Source organism: Lissotriton vulgaris, chromosome 1_1 (genome assembly GCF_964263255.1).
Source record: "Lissotriton vulgaris chromosome 1_1, aLisVul1.2, whole genome shotgun sequence".
Lineage (NCBI taxonomy): Eukaryota > Metazoa > Chordata > Amphibia > Caudata > Salamandridae > Lissotriton > Lissotriton vulgaris.
Window position 1 is genome coordinate 1717049993 of NC_141685.1, and position 13778 is coordinate 1717063770.

Here is a 13778-nt window from a genome sequence, read left to right on the forward strand (position 1 = left end):
CCGCCAGCGTCCGTCAGCAATGTTGGTCACTTCTTCTTCGACTTTCGGGCCGATGAACGTCTCAATATATGCAGCTTGATGTTGTACATTCAGATTTAGCACATCTCGGTCTGGATGTGTGGTTTCATGCAGGATACATGTCGGAATGTTTGCTCGGCTGGCAGAGCCCTTTTACCAAGTGACCATCTAGCAGCTCGGCTTCGCCACGCCCCCCTACTGCAAAGTCTTTAAGCATAGAACTAGCACAGTGCTGTCCTTGCCGAGCTGTAAAATGACAAAAGCCATTTACCACTCCAGGCACATTATGACTGCTTTGAATTGGTAAAATGCCAACCAAGCTAACCTGAAATGAGTAAAAGCAACCCCTGACACAGTGTTTTGCTCTAATTAGAGCTCTTCAGAGAGGTATAGCTTTGTCCAGACACAAAGGAGCACCCAGTATAAGTCAACAAAATACCCTTTCAGGCATAGAATGACGAATAAATTATGCAAAAAATGAAGCAGGTAACTCTGATTAGTACTCAATTTTTGGTGGAAAGCAGCTCCTGTATCCAACACTCTCAACTCTAGCGACCCTCTAGATCTGTTCACCTCAAATGTCTGCTTTTCTATCAAAGTCTTTAAGAATAGGATTAGCACAATGCCATTCACGCCAAAATAGAAAGGGACAAATTCGGTTGCCATTTCTACAGCAACCTCTTTAAGCATAGGACTAGCACAGCGCTGTCTTGCCGAGCTGTAAAATGACAAAAGCCATTTACTTCTCCAGGCACAATATTACAGCTTTAACAATATTTTACAACATTTAACATATATGTAAATATATATATATATATATATATATATATATATATATATATATATATATATATATATATATATATATATATATATATATATATATATATATATATATATATATCTCACTCCAAACTCCATGATGTTCTTCCTCAACACCAAAACGGAGAAACGGACTCTTCCAATCAAGCCAGTTGCCGGTGAATTTTTATTTTGAATTTATGATGAAGTGCATAGTGCTGCGCCTCCAAAAAGTACCAAACGTGTTTCGGCGGGCTTCGCCGCCTTGCTCACAGGTATACAATTTGAAGTTTCCCCTTGTTGCATTTAAAAAAGCCCAGTTCACCAATCACATTGCGATTTAGCCATTACACATCTTTCATTGACATAGAAAGTTGGACTTGCCCTTAAAAAACATTATATGAAAACGGACTTACTTTGTTTACCTAGCATCACGATATGCATTTGTTAATACATTTTGGCTAAGTGCATACAATTGTTTAAAAGAACTTTTGTCCCTCTATTTCCGCATGAATGCTTGTATTTCATTTTGCGAATGGCTAATATAATATTTTAGTCATTACAATTGCAAATCATGGCCGTCCAGGTAAACATAGTTATCATTAAAATCTTCATCATATTTTACATTTCGACATTAATTGTTCTTGGGCTGGTCATGTGTGTGTTTCCTGTAAAATACATCTTTTCTATTTCTTAGGCAGTCGCAACGCACGTGTTTAAAGTGCAAGTGCATTAACAGTGAATAAAAAGTCCCCAGCCGGGGGTTCAATTATACTTGTTCATATATATATATATATATATATATATATATACAGGTTTTAATTCTGAACAATGTCTTAACAACTATCCTTTATAGAAAACCGACAGCAGGTAACACAGTGCTTTACGTAACCAGTGCGCACCCTCCCCATCTAATAAGAAGTATACCTTATGGGGAGATGCTTCGCATCCGACGTATATTTAGCGTTCCATTGGATGCGAAGCAGAAGCAATTGGAGAGTTGTGCACGGTTCCTAGATATAGGGTATAGCCAGAAGGTAGTGGAAGCCGCGATGAAAAAGTCCCAGCTAAAACAAAGAGAGAAACTTCTTACGTATAAGGCTAAAAAAACACAGGCAGTGGAAAAGAAGAAGGCTGAGCCGGTCCCACTGATTTTAACATATTCTAAACAAGAGAAATAATTGAGGAGCATAATAAGATGAAACTGGCACTTTATCCAGGATGACCCTGTGATTGGTGACCTAATGCCCTCTAACCCAGCGATAGCTTTTCGTAAATCTAAGAGTATGGGTAATATGTTATCAAGAAACAGTCAGGAAAGCTTTAAGAGAGATACCTGGCTATCAACCAGAAAGGGTTTTTACAAATGTTTGACATGCAGAGCCTGCCAGTTTGCCACTAATACTAAAACCAATAAAACAGCATTCTCCGGGACAAACAGAGAAATAAAACAACACCCACTTGCAAAACGGTTGCGTGTATGTCCTAGAATGTGACTACCAGTTAAAGTACATCGGTAGCACCAATCTGGCAGTGCACAAAATAATTTTACAGCATTTGAGGGCAATCACAAATAAAGATCAAAATTACCCTGTCGCAAGATACTTCCAGGCCGTACATGATAGCAAAGCCAAATATCTAAGATATTATGACATAGAGTCAATACCAACGACCAAGAGAGGAGGGGACAGAGAAGCAAAGCTTAGACGAACAGAAACAAGTTACATATTAGAGTTCGATTCTAAGTGGCCTGGAGGGTTAAATGCGACAGAGGAATTCCACACATTTCTGTGATGAGAAGTTTGGACAAACATTAGAATTAAGAAATGCCCCTCTGCCATATGTTTATATCTGTATGTTTAAAGTAAACTGATTGCTATGTTTTAGATTAGCTGAAACCTTGAAAATAGCTAATGTCATCATGTTATCCGGGTAAAGGATAATGAATATAATGACAACTCTTTTTAGCAAATATACTTTATGAATACTGTTTTTAATGATTGATTTTAAGACATTTGGGTAGTTTTTATCTGGGTGTCTTTTTACTGATTGTTTTTAGGAGTGTCACGGAGTGTAGCTTATTTATATACAAGGGTTCCTTATATTTGCTCGTTGACTTTGCACACTTGTTGACCAACTACAAGTTTGCGTATTTGCACAATTATTTGATATGCATACATTGTTCACTATCCATATTGAATCTTCATCATGCTTCCATTTTGCACTTTGCAGGCATCAGTCACTTTACTACCAAGTACTTAGGCATATGACACTTTCAATCATAGTACTGTCGCACCATGGCACTTTATTCTTCAATTAAATTTTAATTGAATTCTTCCAGGAATATAGTACTGTAGCACGATAGCACTTTATCTTTCAATTAATTTTTTTAATTGAATGTTCTCTGGAAAGCTGCAAAGAATATACTATATTTTATTGGTGCAATATTTTCCTTAACTATGATATGATTATTGCTTGGGGAAATTCCAGTTTAGTGACGATACAATGTTTTTATGTTATGTTTATCAATTTAAGTTATAGTTTATTACACATAGAGGTGAGCACTTATTATGTTACAATTTTTTAGTGCATCACAAGAGTTGGACACTTAGGAGACCACATAAAAAAAGCATTTATGCAAACAAAGTTTTTGTCTTGCTCAGCCTCAAAGTTTAAGAAAAATAGTTTTTCTTGATTGGATAATGCAAGTATTCGGTATGCATTTAGGCAGTTATTTATAAAATATCCAAAAATGAGGCTTTGGTCAAAAGTATAACAAGACAATGTGAAGGTATTTAAACCCGAAAGTAATTTGCCTATGTCTATGCACAATGTGAGAAAAAATGTGATGCACTAGCACTTTAAATTTGGGACAGTCTCTGTGCATGATCAGGTGATCAAGGCCACTTGGACGGCCAAAACGCGTCTTGACAAATGTGGGAGATAATAAAATAATGCTGGATAACAAAGTTGGTCTACGCCCGTGATTTCCTCGTGTAAGCGGTGTCTTTTGCGAGTTAAAGCTGATATATATATATGTATATATATATATATATATATATACGCTCCAACAGTCCCTCCCCGCAATACTCGGGAAACAGGAGGCAGCACTCCAAAGATAGGTTTTCACAAAAGTTTTAATCTCACATTGTGAGATTAAACTTTTGTGAAAACCTATCTTTGGAGTGCTGCCTCCTGTTTCCCGAGTATTGCGGGGAGGGACTGTTGGAGCGGATATTGTTGTCGGGTGCACCCCCGACTGGCAGGCACCCGCCTTGGAGTGCAACAGGCTGGTGCGAGTGGAGCTTTCATATATATATATATATATATATATATATATATATATATATATATATATATATCCTACTGGCGGTTGCCAGTATGTAGTTATAGTTAGGACCTAGTTGGCGCCGATTGACGAATCTTCGCATAATTTTTAAAACTTATGGCCCGCTTCGCTCCTACCTTGAAAGTTTCATGGTGATCCGGCAAGCGGGGGCCGAGAAAAAAGGGGGTCCCAAAATGTATTTTCCCCATGCAATTTCCCACAGGAAACTTTAGCCGCGGCTACAGCCCGAACTGCTGAATGGAATAACACCAAATTTCGCAAAAGGTAGCCCTTGGTTCAGAAAGAACTCTTTTTGTTAAATGGTGTAAATCTGTTCAGTAGTTACTGGGAAAATCAAAATAAAAAAATATTGATATCTAGAGGCGTGCAGGAGCGGCGGGCAGGAGCGGCACACCCACCCAATCACGAGCTTCATGCTAATTGGCTGTCAGCACTCCAACCCAGGAAGTGTCTGCAGCCATCTTGTGCCTCAGTAGAACCGAGGCACAAGAAATCAGTAAAACAAACGCAAAAAAAAGAAAAGGGTCAGGGAAGAAATACCCTGACCCCCTAGGCCTTCCCAGGGGGTCCCACAAGGACAACCAGGCCCCCCTAAAAAATTTGTTTAAATAAAGCCCCGGGTTGTCCAGGTCCAAGGGGCAGGAAAAAAGTGTGGGGGGCCCAATCCCCCAACACTGGGGCTTTGCACAATGATTTGCAGGGGCACACGGCCCCCCGAGCCCCGGGGATTGCCAACCCCAGGGCTTTGATTTTTTTAAGTGGGGGGGCCTCCAAGCTTTTCAAAAGTATTTGCTGGGGGCTCATACCCCCCCCCCACAGCCCGAGGACTGCCACCCCGGGCTTGTATAATTAATGGGCAGGGGTGCTCCAAGGCCCCCAAGCCCCAGGGACCGCCACCCCCGGGGCTATTGTGAAATATTGGTGGGGGCACATGACCCCCTGGGGATTGTTCTTAAAAAAATAAACTAACTGTGTGGGGGGCTCGAACCCCCCAACTTCCCCAGGGTCCGCCACCTCCCTAGGGCTCTAAATATGCAAATTTGGGGGTCTGTTACGGAGCCCCGGGGATCACCACCTCCCTGGGGCTTTAACAATGCTGGGAGGGTGGCCATGCGGCCCCTCAGCTGGAGCCCTGTGATGGCCCTGGTGACCGCCACCCCCCAGGGCCGGCTCCTGCAGTGTCCCAGGGTGCCCTCGCCCGGGACACTGCTGTTTGCTATGGCAGGGCGGGAGTCTTGCGGCTTCCGCCCTGTCATAGAAAACTCTGCTTTGGTTTTTGAAAGAGAGAGCAAGGAAACCTGCTCTCTCTTCTAAAAATGAAAGCAGATTGTGTTTCCACACGGGGAGCTGCATCTTTGCTGCTCCCCATGTGGAAAAGCAATGCCGGCTCCTGCAGGAGGTGGGGAGTCGGCAGGACTGTGGGGGGATTGGGGACCCCTCCACGTTCCCCAACAGAGAGGGCCAGCCCCGGGGGACGGGGTCCCCGGGTCTAGAAGTGGCTTGGGAGGGGGGGCCACGTGGACCCCCTCTGCAAACATGTAATGAAAAACAAAGGCCGGCCCCGGGGGATGGGGTCCCCTGGGCTGATTATAGCCTCAGGAGGAGGGCCACGCAGGTTCCCTTCCAATTAAAAGAATTAAAAAATATGAGTCAGGCCCTGGGGGATGGGGTCCCCAGGGCCAATAAAATAGGAAAAGAAGGGGGCCACACAACCCCCTTCTTAAACAAATAAATGTAAAAAATAGGACCAGCATCACACCAGAGGCCCGACCCCTCCCTGCAGCACTCTGTAAATGCCCCCCCTGGCGCTTTTGCAGATGGGGAACTAATTCCCCTTGAATACTGGAGGTCCCTGGGGGCCAACTAGCCCACCAGGAACCTCCAGTATGCGCCAGGGAGCTGCGTTGCAGAGAGGTGTTCAGAGGCATGCTCCTTTTTATACATCTCTGCAATGCAGCTCTGTGGCGCTTAATGGAGGTACTTAACGTGCTCGTTGCACCCCAGGGACCCTCAGGATTCAAGGGGAGTTAATCCTCCAACTTAAAACACGCCACGGGGCGCGTTTGCACATTGGTGAAGCGAGGGGGCTGGGCCTGAGGTGACATGTGTGCAAACACACCCTGTGGCATGCTTTAAGTTGCGGAATTAATTCCTCTTCAATCCTGAGGTCCCCTGGGGGCCAATTAGCCCCCCCAGGTACCGCCAGTAAGCGCAACGGAGCTGCGTTGCAGAGTGTTGTAAAAAGGGGTGTGGTCTCTGAACACCTCTCTGCAATGCAGCTCTCTGCCACATATTGGAGGTACCTGATTTGATTGATGAATCTTCGCGAAATTTTTAAAACTAATTCTTTGTTGAGATCAGCTCCTATGTTGAAATATGGGGATCATTCGCCAAGGGGGGGCGAGAAAAAAGGGGAGGTCCCAAAACGTGTTTTCTCTAAGGGTGGGCGGGCAGCTACGCTCCGTGCACGGAGTGTGCGTAGTGCCGGCTTCTACGCATTTTGCGTAGCAGGCGTAGAATTCGGCACTACGCACGCTCCGCAGATTCAATGCGCATTAGTACACAAGACGGCAGCAATGAAGAGAGCGAGCCCCAGGGACGTGGCGGGCAGCGGCGGGCAAGGTAAGTGCCTTTTAATTATTTTACACGTTTAATTTAAAGTATTTAGGGAGGGCGGGAGGGAAGCCTGCGGTGCGTAGTGGGGCTACGCGGAGTGCGGAGGTGGGCGTAGTTTCTCGCCCACTTCACGTAGCTCCGCGAAGCCCCACTACACCCACTATGCCCAGGGTTAGTTTTCTCAATGTTCATCTTTAGACAAGGCTACAGGTCGAACGGGTGAACGGAATTACCCCAAATTTGGCAGGGAGAAAGCACATTTTTGTTTATTCGGTGTAATATGTTCAGTAGTTTTTGAGAAATATGAAAATTAATAGACATTGATATTTTGGGAATTCTGCCATTTGATTGGCTGAGGCGGTACGAGCAGGAGCATGCTGCTTATTGGCTGTGATGGTGTTGCAACTAGGAAGTGTTGCCCGCCATTTTGTGATTCCGTTGAAGCGAGTAAGGGGAAAAAAGGGCAAAAAAAGTAGGAAAGGACGGTAGGAGCACTGTAAGCTTTGTGGGGGAGTGCAAAGCTAAGCAGTCACTTTTACCAGTCGGAAAGTGCGGTGTTGCTCAGAGTGACATGGTGCTGATATGATATGGTGCTACACTCGTGTATGAAATGGAGAGTCTAAATCATGAGGTCATTGCTGTAAAGTGATGTGGTCTAGTGTTTGTAGCATACGTGTGCAAGTAGTGTTAGTAGGCGTTTATATCATACAAGGAGTGGGAAGCTAACTACTGACTGCTGAGTGTTGATAGTATACCAGAAGCTGGAAGTGAAGCAGTTACGCCTACCGGTATGAAGACTTGGGGATGAAATTGAGGTGATTGGTGTAAGAAGATGGGCTCTGGAAGGATGGGCTCTGGGCGCTGTACTATATGTGTGCAAGTAGTGTTAGTAGGCTTTTATACCATACAGGAAGTGGGAAGCAAACTAATGATCAGTACCGTGCGTTTAAACTATACCGGAAGTGGGAAGCAAAGAACTCACGCCTACCGGTGTGAAAACTCTGGGATCAAACAGAGCTGATTGCTGTAAAGTGATGGGCTCTGGGCGCTGTAGGATACTAGCCGCTGTAGTATAAGTGTGTGAGTAGTGTTAGTATGCATTTATAATATATAAGGAGTGGGAAGGGAACTACTTACCCCTACTGGTGTGAAGAGTCAGGTATTAAACTGTGAGCCTAAATTGTGAGCTCATTGCTGTAAAGTGATGTGCTCTGGGCGGTGTAGCATACATGTGGAAGTAGTGTTAGTTTGTGTTTATACATTACAGCGAGTGGGAAGCGAACTACTCACCCCTACCGGTCTCAAGACTCGTGGATGAAACCATGAGCTCATTGCTGTAAAGTCATGTGGTCTGTGTAGTATTCCAATGTAAGACATAGTAGAATGTTAGTATGTAATTCTACTAGAATATAAGTATGTAATGTTAGAATGTAGGGCTGTCATGAGGGGAACCTTGCGGAGTTTGTACACGGTGCTGGAGACGACAGTTGCCTTGCTGTCTGCTCCTGTTGGTGGCTGTTTCAGTTGTCTTGTTTTCTTGTAATAAATCTACTTATTGGATCAACTGCTGTCTGCCTCTGCACTATATAAATTTGGCGACGAGCAGGAGAAGGTCACAAGAAAGTACCACTCACCCATATTTCAAAATTGGTTGCTTTGTGCTCAAGACCAGTTTTCTTCGTGTAGCTGTTTCTACTCATGCCAGGGTCGTTGGCTCATTGAACTGTCACCCAATTTCTGGTAGGATTTATATTTTGTGCTTCCTCTGCTTTTTCACTACATTCTGGTCGCTGTACTACACGTGAGTAAATAGTGTTAGTATGCGTTTACACTAACAAATGGATCATGGTCTTAAGGATGTTAAAAGCAGGTCATACAAGGTCCTGGGGTGTGCATTTGTGGGACATTTGTGTTTGCTATTAGAAGGCTGGTGCATGGCTTCCACCCTGTGATAGCAAATACTTGTTTGACTACTTGAAGCGAGAGGAGGAAAACCTTGTATCGCTTTGTATGTGTTTCTTTTGTAGTTTTGACCTCGCAGAGTGTGCAATTTAGGTTAGTGTAGCATGTGTCAGAGGGGCGGAAACTATCGTTAATGAGATGGTGTTTGAAAAGATTGAATGGTGAACACTACATGTCGTTGTCAAGGTTGTGGATATGCGCAGACATGCATGTCAATGGTGTGCGGTATAATTGAAAGGGGTGCTATTCCGAAGTGTACACATGTGAATGTGCTCGGATGGAGGGAGGATCAGCAGTGAGGCTACGTCATACACAGTGATAACACTCATTACAGTCAATCAATGCATGTCAAATGTGAATCTGAAAGTCTCACATATAAAACACTACTATATTGGTAAAGCCTGACAACGGAGTGTACAGCAAAAGAAATCTACACATTGCTATTTACTGTTTGTCACATGTGATCTAGGATTTGCACTCTGCCCATGGCTCCTGATACTTCTTAGAGCCACGAATACCCAGGGCGAAAGGGAGCACAATAATGTGCACAGACACTAGGGGCATTGTGTAACACATATTTGTTTTTTGATGGAACGTTTGAGATGCATGGTAATCCCACATGGAAGGCTAATGTATAGAGCATGAATACTGATCAAGATGATCGTTGCATGTTGTGTGTAGTATAAGATATGTGTATTCTGGAAAACACTTTTCAAAAAAGCTTTCTAAGCAGAAGAGATGTCTCTCATCAAATGCTGTAGAGAGAATGAGTAAAATGGATGGGGTCATCCAGCTGTTACAATGGGAAATGTTATGAACTATTCAAATGCTTTTTTTTAAGGTCAAATGGCAATCGCACACCCAGCAGCCAAGGAGGCTGCACCAACGCAATTTTTATAAAATATATTTATCATAATATAAGTTTATTACAGTTAGAAATATATAAATGTTTGAAATATTTTATATTATCTCTTGCTCTCATATAGTGTTTTAAGTTACTTAGATATACTTTTGAGACAAAAAAAAGGGAGTGGTGTACCCGGTGCGATACTATACGTCTGTGATATAACACAGGGCCTGGCAGCGTGTACTTGTTGCATACGCAAAGCGCCGCGCGTGTGACCCCATACGTACATGATGCAACGCGTGACTTGATACTGCATATCCGTCGGATACCAAAGTAGCACCTGGGGTGACTTCATGCATACATGATGTTACTCTGGACTCAGTGACATGAAGTCATCGTATACTAAATGCTCATCATTTAGTAGTTAAGCAAAATGGCAGATAGGATTCGTGTGGTGAAGGAGCTTAATACGCTACTGGTATGGGAGTGCGGTTCTCTCCCCAAAAAAAGAAATATATGCATTTTTTTTATAAAGATATAAAACATTACATCATTTTTAAAGTAAAAAAAGAAGGATAATAAAGCTCCAAATATTTAAAAAAATATTTGAAAAACCATAGGTTTTACACACTAAATAGTTAGGAATTAACATTTAAAAAACATTAGAAATTCACTGAAAAAAACATAGGTTTTACAGACGTTATAGTTAGGAATAAGCATTTAAAAGCCTTAGAAATTCACTGAAATAAACATAGGTTTCAGGGACGTTTGACTCATATAAAACCAGAGAAATTCGCCAGTTATGACGTCATATATTACATTACTCATGACATAGTCAGTGACATCACTGATGACATCACTGATGACATCTCAAATGACATCACTGATGACATCACTTATGACATCACCACGTGATAATCTGATGCACAGTCTGATGCACTAATATAAACTTTGATACACACATTCTAAAATGTAGACTACTATTTTTAAACATACACACAAGAATGCCATATACTACATACTACTCACTATTTCCTAGGTGACACACACATCCAGTCACTTATACATGTAGTTACTCATCAATACAGGACTGTAATATGCACTCATACATCTATACATGCAGTCACACTCTGCCACTCATCCATATAGTTACTCACACCTAGTCAGTAATGCAAAGAATCAATCACATACTCATTTACTCATGTATACAGTTATATACAACAACTCCGTTATTTATAGACATACCACATCACTTATTTATACAGATGCTAACACATATTTACTGTCTTATACAATCACTGCTAGAAGTAGACACTTATTTCTACACCCACTCTTCAAATAAGTTTGTCTCACGTATACTCATTTATATACTCCAACACTCACATATCGTGCTTTAAAACATATGTAGTTAGTTACAAATATACCCCTGAGACATTCATTCACTCACCAACACCCATACACACACTAACTCACCCATACAGCCCTTCCCAGATGCACTTTTTAATCCATACAACCAGTGAATGACCCACTCAGACATCTATGCACAGACTCATAGAACCCTCCCACCCACCCACACAGACACTCAGGGACCCATACAGATACTCTCACAACAAATCAAACACCCATATAGACACTCATGTAGTGATTCAGCAACCCATGCAGTTGCTTACACACCAACTGAGAGACTAATAGAGACTTTCACACAGTTTAGTCACTAACCCACGATTCAGTAAGACAAGTTTAATCACTCACTTATTCATTCAGTTATGCACCTACTAAATAATTCCTTTAGGCACTTGTAAATGCATCCAATCTTCAATACACCTTGGCATAGATATACATGAAATTTTTTTACAGAAACACACATTCACTGGATGATGTCATCAGTGATGTCAGCAGAGATGTCATTTGAAATATCATCAGTGATGTCATCAGTGATGTCACTGACCATGTCACGAGTGATGTAATGTGTGACATCAACAGCAGTGCATTGCGGACGTGTGAGTTATAGTTAGCTCAACTAACTATAACAGGCGAATTTCTCTGGTTTTATGTGTGTCAAATGTACAACTAACTATAACGTCCCTGAAACCTATGTTTTTTTTGTGAATTTCAAAGGCTTTTTAAATGCTAATTCCTAACTATAACGTCTGTAAAATCCGTGTTTTTTTCAGTGAATATATATATATATATATATATATATATATATATATATATATATATATATATATATATATATATATATATATATTCACTGAAAAAACCATAGGTTTCACACCAGTTATAGTTAGCTGGAAATTTTACTGATATAAAACCATTGAAATTCCCACGTTATAGTTAGTCGGACTCACTATAACTTGCGCGTGCAATGCACTGCTGATGACATCACATATTACATCACTCATGACATGGTCAGTGACATCACTCATGACATCACTGATGACACCATCCTTGTGACATAGTGACAGACCTCCTTTCAGTGTAATGTAACCCATGAAACACATATTCAAAAATAGAAACTAATATTTTCAAAAAAGTGGATATACCCATACCAGTTACAACAACCAATTCAGTAATACCACCATCTAATACACATCCACTCATGTGTATGTATATGGGTTATTAGATATTTTTATTAGTATCAGTATGAGTGTCTATATGGTTTGGTGGGGGTATTACTTAGCACATAGATGCATGAGTGACTGACTCTTTGTTTGTATGTGTTTTGAAGACAACATATGTACAGGACTGTATGGGTGGATGAGTGTCTATATGTGTTTGTTAGTGAGTGAATGACTGTCTCACTAGTGTCTTTATCAGTAACTACATATGTTTTAATCTAGTATATGTGAATATTGATGTATATAAGTGAGTATATGTGATAGTAAGAGATTGTAAGAGTTCCTGTTTAAATAAGTATGTGTTTCTATAAGTGATTGTTTAAGAGAATAAATATGTGTAATTTTAAATAGAAGTAAGGTGGAAGTGTGTGTATAACTCTATATTCAAATAAATGGATGTCCAATAGTTTATTTGCACGTGTGAATATGTGTGTGAGTAACTTTTGGATGAATGTCGGTGTGTAACAGGATGTATAGGTGTATCACTTCATATGATGAGTGAGTATATGTATGAGTGACTATATAGAACTGTTGGTGAATGAGTGGATGTGTATATAGATAGTGGAATTACTGAATTGCTTGTTGTAACTGATATAGGTATCTCCATTTTTTTTAAAATTTCAGTTTCTATTTTTGAATATGTGTCTCAAGGGTTACATTATAGTGAAAGGAGGTCTGTCACTATGTCACAAGGATGGTGTCATGAGTGATGTCACTGACCATGTCATGAGTGATGTAATATGTGATGTCATCAACAGTGCATTGCACGCGCAAGTTATAGTGAGTCCGACTAACTATAACGTGGGAATTTCAATGGTTTTATATCAGTAAAATTTCCAGCTAACTATAACTGGTGTGAAACCTATGGTTTTTTCAGTGAATTTAATAGGTTTTTTAAATGCTAATTCCTAACTATAACTGGTGTGAAACCTATGGTTTTTTCAGTGAATTTCATAGGTTTTTTAAATGCTAATTCCTAACTATAACTGGTGTGAAACCTATGGTTTTTTCAGTGAATTTCATAGGTTTTTTTAATGCTAATTCCTAACTTTTTATTCATACTCATACCTATGTGTTTTTTAGTGAATTGCTAAAGTATGTTTTTGTAAAAATGAACACTATAATGTATATTGAGATAATATTTTTAATTTAAAATATTTTTTTTTTATATTTCGCTTTCGGTGCGCGCACCGGTGCGCGTACCGTCAGCGCACTAACAAAAAAAAAGAAAAAAAAAATGAAGGAGGGACTGTGTAATAGATAGTAAGACAGATAAAAAGTGTAAAAGGAAGTAACTGAGAAAAGAAAAATGAATAAGGGAGCAAAAGAAAGAAGAAATAGGAAGAAGACTAAAGCAGAGGTTAAGGGAGATTGTAAATGGATGTTGAAAGTAAAAAGAAGGACAGTTAAGTATGAGAATGTCAGGTAGTGACGGAATCAGAGGAAAAGAATAGCAGTGATTGAGGGAAAGTAAATATCAGTGAATATAAGTAAAGAGGGGTGAAAGAGGGTACATGTAAGTGAATAAGGGTAACACATGGGGAGTAATAGAGACAAAGAAGAG